Genomic DNA, 19686 nt, shown 5'->3' with positions numbered 1-19686 from the left:
GGAGTTCACTCAAATTCATGTCCATCCAGTCGGTGATGCCATCCAGCCATCTAATCCTCTGTCGTCCCCGTTTCCTCCTGCCCCCAATCCCTCCCAGCATCACAGTCTTTTCCAATGAGTCAGCTCTTCGCATGAGGTGGCCAAAGTATTGGAGTTTCAGCTTTAGCATAACTCCTTCCAAAGAACACCCAGGACTGATCTCCTTTAGCATGGACAGGTTGGATCTCCTTGCAGTCCAAGGGACTCTCAAGAGTTTTCTCCAACACCACAATTCAAAAGCATCAATTCTTCCGCGCTCAGCTTTCTTCACAGTCCAACTCTCACATCCATACATGACCACAGGAAAAACTATAGCCTTGACTAGACGGACCTTTGTTGGCAAAGTACTGTCTCTGCTTTTGAATATGCTATCCAGGTTGATCATAGCTTTCCTTCCAAGGAGTAAGCGTCTTTTAATTTTATGGCTGCAATCACCATCTGCAGTGATTTTGGAGCCCCCAAAATAAAGTCTGACACTGTTTCCCCTGTTTCCCCATCTATTTCCCATGAAGTGATGGGACCGGATGCCATGATCTTTGTTTTCTGAATGTTGAGCTTTAAGCCAACTGTTTCACTCTCCTCTTTCACTTTCATCAAGAGGCTTTTTAGTTCCTCTTCACTTTCTGCCATAAGGGTGGTGTCATCTGCATATCTGAGGTGATTGATATTTCTCCTGGCAATCTTGATTCCAGCTTGTGCTTCTTCCAGCCCAGTGTTTCTCATGATGTACTCCGCATATAAGTTAAATAAGCAGGGTGACAATATACAGCCTTGATGTACTCCTTTTCCTATTTGGAACCAGTCTGTTGTTCCATGTCCAGTTCTAACTGTTGCTTCCTGACCTGCATATAGGTTTCTTAAGAGTAGCCCTGGTTTAATCTTCTTCAGCCATTGAGTTTTTAATTGAACACTTGCTATGTGCCTGGGTGCTCATTTTTGTGCTTTTTTCCCCCTTATCTTTTCTTCCACATTACTTCATACCAAGTCTTGTTCTATGATAGTGGTTGACTGCTATTTTGCCTTCCTCTGAGAGTAACACCCTGATTTTGTTTTGGGAAGTCACTGCTTCCCAGCTTTGAGGTGAGGTTTGGTTATTGATAACTATCTCCTCCTACTCCTCCATGGGCATGCTAATGACGCTTGCCTGACCAACCAGAACATCTCATCTCCTAGGCTTCAAGGATTGGCTCGGGCTTGGGCACATGACACAAGCTGGGCCAATGAGATCCAGATCTGGGATGTTTGTTCCAAACCCTGGGAGAGGGACGCTTCCTTTTCTTTTGCAGTTGTTAAGCTGGGAGGATGAGAGCCTAAATATATCTGTTATTGTTGCTATGTAACAAGTTTAAGCCACAAACTGATGGCTTAAAACATGTGGGTCAGGAATCCAGCGCAGGGTAGCTTCTGTTTCCAAATCTCTCACACGGCTGCTGTTATGGTGTAGGGCAGTGCTGAGCTCTCTTCTGACGGCTTGACCATGGAAGAATCTGCTTCTGTGCTTACATGGTTGTTGGCAGGATTCAGTTTTTGTGGGTCCTTAGACTGAGAGCCTCAGGTTTGTGATGCGTGGTCCTCTCCATATAGAAGAGAGTGGCGTCACCACAGTGACTAAGTGACCGTTTCTCTGACCTAATTACAGAAGTGATCTCCCTTCTACACTGAGGTATGACAGTGATCAGAAGAAATTTACTCAAGGGGAGCGGACCACACAAAAACCATGAATGCCATCAGGTGATGAATATTAGAGATCATCTTAGAAGCTACCTACCATTCTGGAACTGCATGAAAAGGAAGCGACATGTGCAATAGAACACAGTTGAGTGCAGCTCTTAGCATGCAGGCTGTTGCTGTGGGCCATTACCTTCCCACCCTGTTACTAGGCAGTGGTTACCGCTGGATCATTATTGGTCCTGCTCAGCCATTGGTCAGCACTGTAGTTGGCCTCACCCACAACTGACCAACTGTCAAGGAGTGAGTGAGTGGTCTTGCTCGGTCATTGGTCAGTGCCACAGTGGGCCCCTCCCCCAAGCAACCAACTCTCAAGGAGTGACAGTTAGTGATCTTGCCCAGCCATTGGTCAGTGCTGTAGTGGGCCCCACCCATAAGTGACCAACTGTCAAGGAACGACAGTTAATGGTCTTGCTCAGCCATTGGTCAGTGCTATATTAGGCTCCACCCACAAGTGACCAACTGTCAAGGAATGACCGTTAGAGGTCCTGCTCCGTCATTGGTCAGTGCCATAGTGGGCCCCTCCCCCAAGCAACCAACTGTCAAGGAGTGACCGTTAGTGGTCTTGCTCAGCCAGTGATTGGCGCCGCAGTAGGCCCCTCCCCCAAGCAACCGACTGTCAAGGAGTGATCCTGAGTGAGGCAATTTGGTCTATGGTTGGAGTGGTGGTTGTCAGGTGGAAGGTGAGGTAAGAGGCAGAATCCTGGGTTTCTCCTGCTTACCTGGCCTCAGGTCAGTCGGTGAGAGGGGAAGGAGGGGGACCTAGTGAACAGTCTGGGGGCTGTGTCCTGCAGAGCTCCAGAGCCCTGGTAAGGCCTCCCACAGGTTGGGTCCAGACCTTGAGGCAGAGGTGAGCTTCCCCCTCATCCCTGCAACCTAATGGCAGTGGCTGTCTGCATAGGATGAAGTCTGTGGGACCTGGCTCCCACCGTATGAGTGGCCTAAGGGCTGGGTGGGTCCTGGGTGCCCGCTTCCTCAGCGATGACAGCTGGACGGGGTCTGGGGACTTGGCCCTGAGGGAGCCGCCAACTGAGTTCTGCCTCCTCTTAGCCCAGCCTGGACCTCAGAGGGTGAAAGTTGTGCCTTGGGATGTTACCCTTTCTTGTCAGGACAGAGAATAGCATTTGTCTGTGGAGGTTTACAGTAACATCCTTACCTGACCACGGCCTGACCTCAAGAACAAAGGATCTGACGCCAAGCTGTTGGCAACAACAACTGTGCCCCTCCCGCCTTCTTTCTAGAAAAGGGCTTTGCTGAGAGCTTTTGGGGAGTTTGGGGCTTTTTCTAAAAGATAACTTAATTGATTGGAGAAGGCAATGGCACCCCACTCCAGTACTCTTGCCTGGAAAATCCCATGGATGGAGGAGCCTGGTATGCTGCAGTCCATGGGGTCGCTTAGAGTCGGACACTACTGAGCGACTTCACTTTCACTTTTCACTTTCATGCATTGGAGAAGGAAATGGCAACCCAGTCCAGTGTTTTTGCTTGGAGAATCCCAGGGACAGGGGAGCCTGGTGGGGTGCCATCTGTGGGGCTGCACAGAGTCAGACACGAGTGAAGCGACTTAGCAGCAGCAGCAGCAGCAACTTAATTGATTTGTTTCAGCTGTGCTGGGTCTGTAGTTGCAGTGAGTGGGGGCTATTCTGTAGTTGTGGTGCTTGGATGTCTCACTGCGGTGGCTTCTCTTGCTGTGGAGCACGGGCTCTGGGGTGCACGGGCTTCAGTAGTTGCAGTACGTGGGCTCAGTAGTTGTGGCTCCCAGGCTCTAGAGCACAGGCTTGGTAGTTGTGGCTTAGATGCTCTGCAGCATGTGGGATCTTCCTGGACCAGGGATTGAAACCTGCACACAAGGAAGCAAGTTTGAGAGTTTTAAGGCATGAGCCACCCAGCTCCTTGCAGGGTCCTGCAGTAAACCTTTCTCTGCTCCCAGCTCCCCATGTTTTGGTATTGTTTGGTCTCACTGAGCATTGAGCACACAGATTTGCGTCTCAGTAACTCATGGGGGAAAACAAAGCCAAGAGACGGAGAGGGGGAGAGTTTTCTTGTGACCCTTTTGGAGTCTCCAAAAGTAGCTGCTTCTGCCAACTTGATCTAGAACTTCCCCAGTTCAGGAACCAATACATTTTTCCTTAAGATACTTTGAGTCAGGCTTCTGTCACTTGGAAGAGTCTTGATGACGTCTTGCAAAATTCTCAGATTCCCTTGCCTGCCAATGACTGCTCCTCCTTGGAAAGCCTTTACATTCTGTGTGCTTGACAAAATCTAGAAAGTGTCACATGCCTTACCTCTCCTTGAGTCTGAGCTCATGGAGGGCAGAGTTGTGTGAATTTTTTTTAACCCCCTTTCTTGCTCTACTGCAGTGCCTAGAATGCTGTCAGACACAGCAGATGCCATCTGTCAGTAATCACCAGTATGTGAGGCTCTTCCTTGTCCCCCCTCCTCCCCCTGCCAGTCAAAAGGGTCTCAGAAATGATCTCAATCTCCCTGCACCTGCCTTTGGGTTGGGACATTGGATGTCAAAGGCAAAAACATCTCTGATGCTACCCTCCAGAGGCAGTGCACATCTGCCCACAGAAATCGCAGTGAGACTGTGAATTTCATAGTGGGTGGGTTAACCTAACAGAAAGAACAAGTCACAAACAGGAGTGCTAATCAGAGGTAGTGCTTGGCCAATTCCTTAACATTTTAGGTTTTAACTGATGACTTTTATGATGACACTGTGCAAACATTTACTGATACCAACATTATTTTTTTTAATTAAAAACATTGAAAAATTGAAGTAGTGTTGATTTACAATGTTTTGCCAATCTCTACTGTGTGGCAAAGTGACTCCGTTTTACACGTATAATACGTACATTCTTTATTCTTAATATTCTTTTCCATTATGGTTTGTCCCAGGAGATTGGATATAGTTCCCTGTGCTATTATGCAGTAAGATCTTGTTGTTTATCCAGTCTAGATGTAATAGTTTGCATCTGCTAACCGCAAAGTCCCGGTCCATCCGTCTCCCTTACCCCCCTACCCCTTGGCAACCACAAGTCTGATGTCTATGTCTGTGAGTCTGTTACTATCTTGCAGATTGGTTCATTTGTGCCATATTGTATAGATTCCACATATGAGTGGTATCATATGGTATCTGTCTTCTCTTTCTGGCTGACTTCACTTAATATGTTAATCTTTAGGTCCTTCCATGTTGCTGCAAATGTCATTTCATTCTTTTTTATGACTGAGTAATATTCCATTGTATATGCATACCCGATCTTCTTTATCCATTCATCTGTTGATGGTCATTTAGGTTGCTTCCATGTTTTGGCTATTGTGAGTAATGCTGTTACCAACATTTTTTTGTGTGTGTGTGATAGGATTTAAAAATTTTTTTTCTAGGATCAGTAGAATTTTCTTGCATGTCGAGAAAGTATGATCTCCTATCTGATGCCAGTGTATTAAGAAAACATGCTTTTCCCACAGATCTATGTTAATATGCTTTTCATGGGTGAAGTCAGTCCATTGCAAAGACCTGGCCTTGGAGGTCACTCAGGGTCACATCCAAATGCATTTTACTTACTGGAGGCCAGCCCATAATCAAGGGAAGGGGAACTTGACTTCCTCTTATGATCAGAAGACTGTCAAAGAATTTGCAGGCATATTTTAAAGCCATCACAAGTGCTTTGGAGAAAAATGGCTGCAGGTAGAGGGGCAGCAAGGATTAATCAGTGAATTGTCTAAGGGTCATGAACCTCCAGGATCTCATGCCAAATGACCTGAAGTGGAGCTGGTGTAATAATAATAGAAATAAAGTACATAATAACTGTAACATGATTGAATCATCCTGAAACCATCTCCTACCCCACTCCTTGGAAAAATAATCTTCCTTGAAACCAGTTCCTGGTGCCAAAAAGGTTGGGGACCACTGGAAAGGACCAGTGGCTAGTGACGGATGGCCAGAGGCCTCTGGTCAGTGATGAGTCTGACCAGTGGCGGAGTGATGGAGGGATCCAGGAAGCTTGTGCTCTGAGGGATAGGATGGTGGGTGGAACTGTCCGAATCCCCAGCTGGGGGGGCAGTGGACCTGGTCCCCTTTCCTGTTAGTTCTTCTTGCTGTAATAATGTCCTGCTGGCCTTCCTCAGAGGTAGCAGATGTGCTGAGCCCTTGTCTGGTGATGTGCCTTGGGAGCCAATGATTTAAACGAGGCCCCTTATAGTCTCTGGACTTGTGTGTGGTCAGCAGGCTTGGGAGGGGTCCTCCACCACAGGGCTGCTAGTCACAGCCTTCTATCTTATCCTGGCGGTGGCTTTGGTTCCTAGGAATTCTTCTCCACCTGCCTCCCTCTCCCTCTTTATTAATTTGCTCCTTCACTCCTTTCTAAGGGCTTCATTGCGAGTTCTTTAGCATTCCAGGATGGTGCTGGTGGCTACCTTTCTCTGTGTGAGAGGCTTGAATTGGAATGTTAATTTCACCTGGGGCCCCCGCAGATTGTTTCTGTGCTGAGCACACATTTAAAAGGGGAAAAGTGTAATTGGCTCTTTCTTCCTGGGCTTCTTCCAGGAACCCCTGGGGGAACGAATGGGAGGTTTTAAAGTTTCTGTGACCTGCTGATTTCTCCATGCAGCGTTCTGGAACTTCAGGTCCTGAGGCACACATGGAAGGAATCTTTGCTACCTCCTGATCCAGAGATTATAACCCAGCATCTCAGGGCCACAAACAGCCAGCCTGTGCTGATATCTATTTGGCCAGCCTAGTGCTTTAATAATTTTTGAGCCAATATTCAAGAGCTGAAAGCTTTAGTATTAAAATGTGGATTTTCTTTGTGGAGAGCAGCAGTACCGGCTGCACTGCGTCCACATTCCCAAAGAGTGACATGTGACTGCAGTGACATTCACCAGTTCATCTGCCAATCCAGTCATCACATATTGAGTTGGGCATTCGGTGTGCCAGGCACTATTGTAGGTGCTGGCGACGTAGCCCCTACTGTCAAGGAGCTTCCATTCCATCCAGAAGGCACGGCTCTTATATGTCACCCGTCTGAGCCCTCCAGACCAGCACTGTCTAATAGAATTTTCTACCGTGATGGGAACGTTCTATATCTGTGCTGTCCAATATTGTAGCCATGAGCCACATGTCTCTGTGAAATACTTGAAATGTGGCCAACTAAGGAACTGAACTTATGATTCTGTTTCATTGGGAATTCATATATACTTAAGTTTAAACAGTATTTGGGTACTGGCTGAAGTATTGGACAGTGTGGCTCTAGGGAATTAAATTTGCATCTCCCACTCATCAACTAACCCAACTCCTTCATTTAATAGTTGGGGAAACTGAGGTACATGGGCTGTGCAAAGCCAGGATTGGAACTCAGATCTCCTTGATGGCTCACCTGTGATGTCTAGTGTAACTGCTACCGGTTAAGCAGTGAATGGAGATGACATTAGATATAGTTGGAGAGGCAGATGGGGCAGAGGTTGTGCAGGACCCTGTAGACTAAGGGGAAGAATTTAGATTTAAAAAAAGATAATTTATTTTGATCACATATAAATTAGCTATTTTTAACATGTGCAATTTAGCAACCTTTTGTCCATTTACAGTGTTGGGCAACCATCACCTCTATCTAGTTCCAAAACATTTTTATGACCTCAACAGAAACCCCATACCCTTTATTTTTATTTCTTGGCCTCTCTTAGCAGCATGCGGGATCTTTGTTCCCCAACTAGGGGTTTAACCTGCACCCTTGGCAGTGAAAACACAGAGTCCTAACCACTGGACCTCCAGGGAATTCCCAGAAGCCCCATACCCTTTAAGCAGCCACTCTCCTTCCTCCATCCCCCAGCACTGACAGTCTACTTTCTGTCTATATGAGTCTGCCTATTCTGGACATTTCAGAGATGCAGTCCTCAGTGTGTGAGCTTCTGTGTCTGGCTTCTCTCACTTAGCATGTTTTCAAGGTTCATCCATGCTGTAGCAGGTATCAGTACTTTGCTCCTTTTTATGGCTTGAATCATGATCCACTGAGTGCAAATGAAATTTGTCTGAGAGTAGTGGGCAGGCACGCAGGGTCTCTGCCAGGCGGCTTCTTTCTAAGCATTGCTGGAAGGAAGTTCTATTCTGCAGCCTAGTGCTAGACTTGCTTTCCTTCCTTGGGTTTGCTAAAGCCAGTTTTCAGCTTTGCGTCTGGGGTCCGAGGTGCAGGGCTGTCCCAGCTGTCACTCCTGATCCTCACATGCGCCTCACCCTGTCACCACGAGAACCCTCCTAGGACCCCCTTCCGAATTAATTCGAGCTTTCGGGGGGCGTTCCCTTTCCACATGCCTCCTGCCACTTAGATGCCCACCAAGGTGCAGGTCAGTGACTTACCTGAGACAAATTATGTTTGGAAAATCGATTTGATTTGGGAAGGGAGCTTCCACATTGAGGAGAAGGGCTTGTGCTCCAAGTGGCCTTGCCTGGGAATCGGGGACCATGGGTAAGAGGCTTGGGGATTATTGTATTCTCATCAGTGTCTCCCCTTATGTCTGTTCGTATTTGTTTTCTGTATCTCGGTACTCCTGTGTTGGGTATGTTGAAGAGGGTGATAGCCTCTCCTTGTATTGATCCTTTTATCACTATATAGTGTCCCTCTTTTTCTTTCTTTATATAGCCTTTGTTTTAAAGGCTATTTTGTCTGATAGGAGTATTGCAATTCCCTTTTTCCTGTCATTTTCATTTGCATGAAATATCTTTTCCCATCCCCTAACTTGCAATCTGTGTGTGAGACTTTGAGATTAAAGAGAGGGGAAAAAAGGAAAATGAGCCCCTCCGTCCAGTTCAGCCCGAACAAGCATGAAGGGCATCTTGTCTTTATAATTGAGCACTGGGCTGGGAAACAAACTTATAGAACCTGGCCAGCCCAGCACAGCTAGCCAGCTCCAAGTGGGGCCCAGGCTCGTGGACCCACTCTTCCCATAGGTGACCCAGTGGCCAGCTGGGTTTCTTTGTCCTGGACCTGGAGAACAAACGTTGGTGTGGCAGACGTATGAGTATCCTAGCCACAGGGACAGTGCTCTCCTGGGGGCGTGGGGCTGCCAGATTTCCAGTTTCCTCTGCTCCGGACCCCGACAGCAGGGCCAGGCGCAAGGACCCCTTTCTTCCCTTGGCACCCTCTCCTCCTGCCCACCAAGGTGCTGGTCATGCCTGGAGTGCAGAGACACTTGTCTCTTGTTTGTCAAACACTGCCCGTCATTGGGCTGAGCCACTTGGTAGAGTCCACCATCTCAGTGCCTCCTGTATTTCGTGGTGGTTCTTCTTTTTATCCAGTAGTTTTCTCTTTGACACTATGCAATGCAACGACTATTGATTTTATTTAAAAAACATAATGATAGCAAGTTGTATGTGTAAATTTTCTTCTAGTAGAAAATGAAAATGTTCCCCAGTCCTGAAGGCACTCTTCCTTCCCTGGAGGTGGACTACTCTTAGAATTGCTCGTCTTTCCAGATGCTTTTCTGTGACTCTCACCTGTCTCTGTTCATTGGTTTGGTTGCTGATTCTTTACTTCAGCATGCAGTAATTTATTGAGTATTTACTCTCTGTGTCAAGCAGTGTTCTAGACTCTGCAGATGTAACAATGAGCAAGGCAGACACAAATCTCAGGTCTGGTGTGGAGATTCTAGTGGTGGATGTGAGTGCTATGGAGAAAAAGGAGGGAGTGGTTGGGGAGTCCTGGGTAGGGGGAGGGGTTGCTGTTGAGAGGGCAGTCAGGGTCGGAGGAGAGCTGGCTGAGAAGATGATACTTGAGCAGAGGTCTCAACTCCATAACTGGGGGAAGGTTGCTCTTACTGTGAGAGCAGCAAGTGCAAAGGCCCTGAGGTCGGAGATGTTGGGTGTGTTCTTGAAACAGTAAGGAGATGGGTGTGACCAGAGGGTCCATAGAGCAGAGACCAGTTTAGTGATGAGGCCAGATCACAAAGGGCTTAGCAGGCCCTTGGAGGACATCTGACTTTTACCCTGAACAGAATGGGACCCATTGCAGTGTTCAAGCAGCAAAGTGACCTGGACCAACTCCCACTGTAAAAAGTTTCCTCCTCTGTGGTGCAGGAACCAAACTGATGTGGGCTGGGCTAGGGTGCGGTGTCAGGCGGGAGACCCGTGGGGAGGCTGCAGCAGGGCTGGGGGCTTGGACCAGGGGTGGCAGCAGAAGTAGGGAGCAGGGAGGGTCAGGGATGTCCCCGAGGTTCTGGCCTGAGCTCCTAGAAGATCTGATTTGAACCAGATCAGCTGGTGGCAGGGTTTCTAGGCAGTGGTTGATTGGAGATGCCTGGTCCAAGCAGAGGTGTCAGGTGTACTGCTGGGTTTGTGGGTCTGGTGTTGAGATGTTTAACTGCCCCCAACCAGCTCTGCCTTCCTCTCCCCTGCCCCTGCCTGGGGTCAGCCTCCAATTCTGAAGACCACCTTGAGCGCTGCCTCCTCTCCTCAAGAGGAGCAGGGAGCAGGGCCCGCTCCCTGCAGACCGCCTCCCTCTGGCCAGAGGTGTGTCTAGGGGAGGGCAGGTGGGAAAACAGGGCATCCAAACAAATAAATTAAAAAAAACTTCAGCCCATTTTGGGAGCCCTCACGTGGCTTTCCTCCTCCTTCCCAACCACCCCATCCCTTCTTTGCACTCATTCTGGCTTTCTCTGTCACCAAAAAGAACAGAAGTCTTGATTTCCTGACTCTTTGTTAGCAGGGGTGAGTGAGGAATGCCCTCTCTCTTTGCTGCTCTGTCGGCCACCCCCGATTCCCCATTTAACCGTTTCCTCCAGGGAATCTGAGCAAGCTGAGCTCCTGCCCACAAAGCTGAGTCCGGGGACAAGGTGAGGGACAAGGTGGGGTGTAACCAGCATTGTGAGATGCTCCCAGCTTCATTCACGGATGGCCTGTAATGAAGCCATAAAAGAACCTGCAATGCACTTGTTTGTTTCAACTGGGAACAGAATTTGTGATTTTGGTTATCTTTTTCTCTAACTCTTTAAGAACCCTGAGCTAACCACTTCCATCTGCCCTGAAGATTATTCAGTCCTCCCCATTCCATTCTAGGAGCTGACTGTTCTTGCTTTGGTCCTGATGTTTTTGGTAGGCTTTGTTTTGTTCTGGATGGCCAGGCTGCTTCCTAACTCAGAGCTGCACTATTCTGCTGCCTTTAGAAATCTCAGCAGGGAGGGAGGGAGGGGGTTGCTTCCACTTACATGGCCCCGGCACCTGCTGAATCCCTTTGGATGTGGCCTGGTTTAAGGCTTTAATATTTTTTTTGTGTGTGTGTGAACTAAAGTATTAATATCAATATAAAATTAAGGTTTAGGGAACTTAACTGGCAACAGGTTCTAAATAGCTGGCTGCACTATTTTCCTTCATATTGAGGTGAAATTTACTTAACATAAAACTATTTTAAAGTGTGTAACCAATCCAGTGGTTTGTAGTACATCCACAGTGTTGTGCAAGCACTGAATCAATCTAGTTTCAAACCATTTCGTCACCCCCGAAAGGAAGCCCTGTACCCCTGTGCACCCACTCCCCGTCCTGCCGTCGCCTGACAACCACCCATCTGCGTGGTGTCTCTGTGGACTGACCTATTTTTGGTATTTCATATAAATGGAACACACACTACGTGGCCTTTTTATGTCTGGCTTCTTTCACAAAGCATCTTGTCTTTTGAGGTCCAGCCATGTAGCCTGTGTCAGCGCTTCATTGCTTTTTAAGGGCTGAATTGTGTTCCACTGGGGGGATGGACTACATTTTGTTTGTTCATTCGTCTGTTGGTAGACATTCAGAGCGTTTCCAACCTTTTTTTTTCCTCTTTTTTTTTTTTTTTTTCTTGTTTGGCTACGCTGTGTGGCATGCGGGACCTCAGTTCTCCAACCAGGGATCAGACCCACACTCCCTGCAGTGGAAGCCTGGGTTCTTTAACCAGTGGACTACCAGGGATGTCCCTACCTGGGTTACTTTTTAAAAATTCTGTATGTGATTTTAATGGGCAATCCATGTGGGAGCCATTGGAACGGCCTTTGACCCCTGCCTTGGAGGGTGGGTGGGGGTAGGCCAGCATGGGGGTGGGGAGCTAGAACTGTGAGCCTGCCAAAAGACGCTTTTATTGTTAGACAGATGGCTTCTCAGTGGGCACTCTGTGGCTTCTTGTCCAGTGGTGCCTTCTCCAGCCCTGGCTGTCTCTTGTAAATAACCACCCTGTTTGATTTTTCTGCTTAGCACTTATCACCGTCTGAATGAATCTCCCTTTGTTGCCTGGATGGATGGTTTCCTTGTATGCAATCTCAGTTCTTTTGCTCTAGATGAGAGTGCGGTCTCCATGGGAAAAGAGACTAGGACCACCTTGTTCACCCCTGTCTTCCCAGCACCTAAAGGGGTTCTTGGTGAACAGGTTAGAATCTACTTTATCTATTTTCTGAAAATGTCGGAGGCTGGGCTGCTGCCAAACCTGCCTTTAAAATAACTCATGCAAAAAAAAAAAAAAAGAAAGAAAAAGAATAATTCATGCATTCATCAACCCATTCATCCATCCATTTAGTCATTTGACAAATATTTATTAACGCTCACTCTGTGCCTGGCAGTGTATTTCAGTGCTGACAATGCCACTTCTACCAACGAGCTCTCAGACTATTTGCAAGACAGACAGGTAAACAGTCTCAATATAGTTCAGGGAGTTAACGCTGTGGAGGTGTGAAGTGGCAGTAGGAACCATTAAGGTTAGCTTTAGGAAGAGGTGTGTCATTTAGGATTATCTTGGTTGCAAGTAACAGAAACCCAATTCAAGGTGATATAACTCCAAGATAATTTAAAAAACATATGTAACTGGAATGTCCTGTACAGGCATCAGGTATGGCTTGATCAAGGGCCTCAACTGATGTCATCAGGACTCATTCTCTCTCTGTCTCTCAGCACTAATTTTTTCTCTGGTGGCTTTATTCTCAGGCAGGGTCTTTTCAAAGATGGACACTAAAATAGGGCTCTCATCCTACCAGCTTAGCGACCACAGTGAGAAAATGACCGCCTCTTTCCAATGGTTACAGCAAAACCCCCAGATCTGATTTTTATTGACTGCGACTAGGTCGTATGCCAACCCTTGAGCCAGTTGCTGTGACTCTGATCAGCCCGACTTGGGTCATGTGCCTTCTCCTGGAGCCAGGGAGGGGGTAGAATTAGTTCACCTGTACCACGTGGGCAGAGAGTGGAAGTAGAGGGAGTCCTGCAAAGAAGACGAAGGCATGGCTACCATGAGAAGGGCCAGAGCCACACATGCCTGCTCTGAAAGTCTGGCTTAAGAGAGCTAAGAAGAGGAAATTCCCTAGCAGTCCGGTGGTTAGGACTCCCCGCTTTCACTGCCGAGGGTCAAGGGTTTGGTCACTGGTCGGGAAACTAAGATCCTACAAGCTGTGCCATGTGGCGAAAAAAAAAAAAAAAAAAAAAAAGGAGAGAGAGCAAGAGAGTTAAGAGCTGATCGCACTTAAAAAGGGTGTTCTGGACGTTTGGTTCCCTCCACTCATGTTCTGCACCCTCTTTGCCTTTCCCTGTGCCTGGGGAGCTGGCCCTCAGGGCTGCATCGTCTGGCCCTCTCTGTCCTTCAGCTTCCAGCTGGATGTGGCCAGTGAGAGACCAGGCTGGAGCTCCAAGGTGGGGCAGGAGAGAGTGGAGGCATCTGTCCCCGGCTCCTCTTGCTTCACGGTGTCTCTGCCAGAGCTTCACCTCCTCCTGTTTCAGCAAGGAAGCCTTGCCTCCCAGATGTGGCTGTCACTGGTGTCAACCACACTGTGCTCTTTCCTGGTCCCTTAAAGCCCCGGGGAAGTAACAGTTTCCCGCTCCTGCCAACATCTCCATGCTTCACCACCATCACTATCTGCTAGTTGCTATCTGCTCGTGTCCTTTGACTCAAATCTCCCCATTTGACCCATCCTGGAGTGTGAATTCTTCTTCCTGCCAGGACCATTATGGACACGGAGACATCTGCCAGTGTGTTCGTTTCCTATTGCTGATGCACAAGCATCAGCTCAGTTCAGTTCAGTCGCTCAGTCGTGTCTGACTCTTTGAGACCCCATGAACCACAGCACGCCAGGCCTGTCTGTCCATCACCAACTCCCGGAGTTCACTCAGACTCACGTCCATCGAGTCAGTGATGCCATCCAGCCATCTCATCCTCTGTTGTCCCCTTCTCCTCCTGCCCCCAATCCCTCCCAGCATCACAGTCTTTTCCAATGAGTCAACTCTTTGCATGACATGGCCAAAGTACTGGAGTTGCAGCTTTAGCATCATTCCTTCCAAAGAAATCCCAGGGCTGATCTCCTTCAGAATGGACTGGTTGGATCTCCTTGCAGTCCAAGGGACTCTCAAGAGTCTTCTCCAACACCATAGTTCAAAAGCATCAATTCTTTGGCACTCAGCCTTCTTCACAGTCCAACTCTCACATCTATACATGACTACTGGAAAAACCATAGCCTTGACTAGACAGACCTTAGTCGGCAAAGTACTGTCTCTGCTTTTGAATATGCTGTCTAGGTTGATCATAGCTTTCCTTCCAAGAAGTAAGTGTCTTTTAATTTCATGGCTGCAGTCACCATCTGCAGTGATTTTGGAGCCCCCCAAAATTAAGTCTGACACTGTTTCCCCTGTTTCCCCATCTATTTCCCATGAAGTGATGGGACCAGATGCCATGATCTTCGTTTTCTGAATGTTGAGCTTTAAGCCAACTTTTTGATTCTCTTCTTTCACTTTCATCAAGAAGCTTTTTAGTTCCTCTTCACTTTCTGCCATAAGGGTGGTGTCATCTGCATATCTGAGGTGATTGATATTTCTCCCGGCAATCTTAATTCCAGCTTGTGCTTCTTCCAGTCCAGCGTTTCTCATGATGTACTCTGCATATACGTTAAATAAGCAGGGTGACAGTATACAGCCTTGACATAATCCTTTTCCTATTTGGAACCAGTCTGTTGTTCCATGTCTAGTTCTAACTGTTGCTTCCTGACCTGCATACAGATTTCTCAAGAGGCAGGTCAGGTGGTCTGGTATTCCCATCTCTCTCAGAATTGTCCACAGTTTATTGTGATCCACACAGTCAAAGGCTTTGGCATAGTCAATAAAGCAGAAATAGATGTTTTTCTGGAACTCTCTTGCTTTTTCGATGATCCAGCAGATGTTGGCAATTTGATCTCTGGTTCCTCTGCCTTTTCTAAAACCAGCTTGAACATCAGGAAGTTCACAGTTCACGTATTGTTGAAGCCTGGCTTGGAGAATTTTGAGCATTACTTTACTAGCCTGTGAGATAAAAGTGCAATTGTGCGGTAGTTTGAGCATTCTTTGGCATTGCCTTTCTTTGGGATTGGAATGACAACTGACCTTTTCCAGTCCTGTGGCCACTGCTGAGTTTTCCAAATCTGCTGGCATATTGAGTGCAGCACTTTCACAGCATCATCTTTCAGGATTTGAAATAGCTCCACTGGAATTCCATCACTTCCACTAGCTTTGTTCGTAGTGATGCTTTCTAAGGCCCACTTGACTTCACATTCCAGGACGTCTGGCTCTAGATGAGTGATCACACCATCATGATTATCTGGGTCTTGAAGATCTTTTTTGTACAGTTCTTCTGTGTATTCTTGCCACCTCTTCTTAATATCTTCTGCTTCTGTTAGGTCCATACCATTTCTGTCCTTTATCGAGCCCATCTTTGCATGAAATGTTCCCTTGGTATCTCTAATTTTCTTGAAGAGATCTCCCGTCTTTCCCATTCTGTTGTTTTCCTCTATTTCTTTGCATTGGTCACTGAAGAAGGCTTTCTTATCCCTCCTTGCTGTTCTTTGGAACTCCGCATTCAGATGCTTATCAGTTCAGTTCAGTTCAGTTCAGTCTCTCAGTCATGTCCGACTCTTTGGGACCCCATGAATCGTAGCATGCCAGGCCTCCCTGTTCATCACCATCTCCCGGAGTTCACTCAGACTCACGTCCATTGAGTCGGTGATGCCATCCAGCCATCTCATCCTCGGTCGTCCCCTTCTCCTCCTGCCCCCAATCCCTCCCAGCATCAGAGTCTTTTCCAATGAGTCAACTCTTCTCATGAGGTGGCCAAAGTACTGGAGTTTCAGCTTTAGCATCATTCCTTCCAAAGAAATCCCAGGGTGTCTTTACTTTTCTCCTATGCACAAGCATAGTGGCTTAGAAAGTCCTGAGTTTATTATCCTACAGTTTATCATCAATCTTTTGGAGGTTGGAAGTCCAAGATGGGTCTTGCTGGGCTAAGATCAAGGTGTGAGCAGTGCTATGTTCCTTCTAGGGGCTTTAGGAAGATTCTGCAAGCGAGCTCTCCTGCTTCCTTGCCCTTCGTTTTTTCATTAAAAAAAATACTTTTTTTTAAATAAAAATTTTTTTGGGGGGGCAAGCCATGCGACTTGCGGTCTTAGTGCCCCCAACTAGGAATGGAATCTGAGCCCCCTGTGTTGGAAGTGCAAAGTCCCAATCACTGGACTGCCAAGAATTCCCAAACTCAGTTTTTAATACCTCCCCTCCCTAAGCTTCTTTCTCTAACTCTCAGCCTTGAAGGCTCTCTTTGTGTCTCTGTTGAGAAAAGAGCCAAGATCCCTTTTCAGTCTTGCCTCACCCTTGAAATTACTCTATTATCACGGCCGGATTCTCTCTGCTCTGTGAGTGTGCGCAAATTGACAGGATGTTAAAGGATGTTTCAGAAAAGGTCACTGATAACAGGCCTTTGATTAGTTCCTGAGAAAAGGAGTCGGTGATTCCTTTCCTGGCCTGGAACAGGGGCGGGGGTTGGGGTGGGGTTGGGTTGGGGGTGCAGCCCATGGCTGCACAGATGTCTGGTCAGAAGGGGCCAGGCTGGGTCAGCCACAGGCCTGAGCTTGCGGGATGCATCACGCCTCATCCATCACTGGGGCCCTCCCCACGTGGAGGATGCCCGTGGCCGCTGGCTGTGATTCTGGTGTTTTGCAAGCTGGAGCCGTCGGGCCCCTGAGCCGCTAAGCGGCACAGATGCCTTCCCTGTACGCTCTGGTTTGTAATTAAAACACGACTTGCCACTCTGATTAGATTGAGCGGTTAAGTTCATCTGGAAGAGCTTTTCATCTGCATTGTGTGATTAGCAACATATGATGCTTGTATTAGCTCAATTAAAAGTTATGGTGATTAATATGGGTATCAGAGCAGAACCGTAAATCAGCAGATTCGGGGCACTGGGAGTTCAGGGGCTGGAAGGCAGAGAGCCAACCACTGCCCAGCCCCCTGGGAACATAACTTAGGTGCAGCCTGGCTGTGCTCCTGGGTGGTGAATAAACAGAGGCTGGAGTCTGCTGACATCGCTGAACCTCAGCTTCCCCATCTGGAAAATGGAGGTACCAACACTTGCCCCTCGGATTGTCCTGCGATATGTTTTGCAAATAATCCTTTTTTCCTGTCTTCACCCTTGATTCAAAAATGGGCTGACAATCACTATCTATCAGCATTAAAAACCATTTCTCCCTTTGACCCAACCATCCCACGCTGAGATTTTTATCATTCAGATACATTTCTGTGTGTTAAAAAATGTGGAAATAGTGCTAATAGTGATGGAAGTGATTGTTTGTCATAGGAGAGACTTGGGAAGAGCCTAAACTGATTAAAGAAATTATGATATATCCAAGCAAGGAAATACTTTGTAGCTGTTATTAATTAAAAAGAGAACACAGCAGATCCATTTATAGTGATACAGAACTGACTCTAAGATGTGCTGTAAGGGACTTCCCTAGTGGTCCAGTGGGTAAGACTCCGTGCTCCTGATGCAGGGGGCCCTGGGTTCAGTTCCTGGTTGGGAACTAGATCCTGCATGCTGCAGCTAAAGATTCTGCATACTGCGAGGAAGATAGAAGATTCTGTGTGTTACAGCTAACACCTGGCACAGCCAAATAAATATTTTTTAAAAATGAAAAAAAGATAAAATGTGATCTTAGTGGATAAAGCAAGATGGAGCATGGGGGTGTACAGTATGGCCTGCCGTGTGTGTGTGTGTGTGTGTGTACAAAAGAATACATATGTAAATGTTTGCAAATATTGATTCCCTTGAAATAGCAGCTCCTGGGAGGGGAAAGCGTTGTTTGGGGGACAGGGTAGGAGGTGACTTAATTCTTGTCGGTGTATCTTTTCAATTTTGTGCCATTATATATGTATTATTTACTATTTAATTAAATTTAAATATATTTTAGAAGAAAAATAAAAGAGGCAACCACTCAACCCACCTTCCCCCAAAAAACTGAGGAAAAAGGGCCTAGTTTAGTACTTCACATAGATTTTATCATTTAGTCCCTGTGACAGCTTACTGAGTGATTTTTCTTTGCTGTGGAATTTTGTGTCTGGCTTCTAGATTTTTTAGTACAGAAATGAAATATAAAAATCTTAGACACCCACACCATGACATTCTGGGATGGGAGAGAAGAAACCTTTGCCTTGACCAGATTCCTCCTTGTTGCTTTGACCTAGATTTGGGCGTGGACCCAGGTTGTGACTACAGACATGTCACCATGAGCTGTTCCCATCAGCCCCTCCCACTGGGCTGCTGAGGACCCATTAATGAAGCTTGAGGGCCCCATATGTTCCCTAATCTATGAGATGCTTAGGTTGGGTAGCAGAAAAGGGAAGCATATAATTCTTGTTGAAGCTTTTTTTTTAAAAAAAAAAGAAATCACCCAGCAATGCCACTTGTAGGTTACACCCCCAAAATTCAAACCAGATGCTCAAACAAAATACTGTTCTTAAATGTTCACAGCAGCACTATTTACAATGGCCAAAGGTGGACAAAATCGAAGTGTCCATCAACAGATGGGTGGACAAAGAAAACATGGCACTTCCATACAATGCAATGATATTATTCAGCTTTTTAATAAAGTACTCGTCCTTGTTATACCGTGGATGAACCTTAAAAGTTCTGAGTTTTAAGAACTCAGACACAAAAGACCGTATACTGCATGGTTCTGTTTATATGAAGTATCCAGAACAGACAAATCTTTAGAGAGAGAAAGCAGGTTGCTGGTTGCAGGGCGCTCAGGGGAGGAAGGAATGGGGAGTGACTGTTCAGTGGGTACCTGTTTACTTTGGTGGTGATGAGCATGTCCTGGAATTAGAGATGGTGATTATACAACGTGGTCAACGTACTAAATGCCACTGAATTGTTCATTTTAAAATGATTAATTTCATCTTATGTGAATTTCACCTCAATTAAAAAAAATTAGAGCCATCTGGAAGGGGAGAGGTCCTGACCCTCTGATTATTCCATCATTGCTCAAGAGATCAATATCAGGAATGTTGTGATAATTTGGACTTAAAAAAAAATACATAGCCTGTTTAGTGATGTTTCCAGCAGCACCTTAGGGACTTGTGACAGAGACGGAGGAATGTGTTATCAGTGTTTGGACCAATATTCTGGATGATGCTGACAGCACATTATAGTTTTTGCTTTCTGTCATATTACACAGAGGTGCTTGTTTTTTGTGTATCCTTTTGGAGTTACTAATCCAAGCAATTACTAATATACATTTCAATTTTTTTTCTACTTTTTACATAGGAAAAATAGCATCCTTTTGCATTGCTCTGTGGCATGCTTAGCAATACATCTTGATAAACAGAGGTTATTTTGCATCAGGGTCTGGGGAAGGGACTCCTTCCTTTCTCCAATCACCATTTTTCAGAACTGAGGTCGTTCTTGCGAAGAATCCTGGGGCCACCCAGCCTTGCTGCCTGGAGCTCTGTAAGGATGGCTATGGGATCTTGTTCGGCTGCAAACCTTTAACAAGCCTACAAGATGATGCCATTTCATGGAGGCCCAGCCAGTCCTTAAACAAGTGCAGATTAAATCCCTGTGTATTCAGTATTGATTTGATCTGGGCTTCCTGCCAGTCTCGGAGGAAGCCAAGATGGTGATGCAGGCCCTTCTC

Source organism: Capricornis sumatraensis, chromosome 17, assembly GCF_032405125.1.
Source record: "Capricornis sumatraensis isolate serow.1 chromosome 17, serow.2, whole genome shotgun sequence".
Lineage (NCBI taxonomy): Eukaryota > Metazoa > Chordata > Mammalia > Artiodactyla > Bovidae > Capricornis > Capricornis sumatraensis.
Note: the sequence above shows the minus strand (reverse complement) of the source record.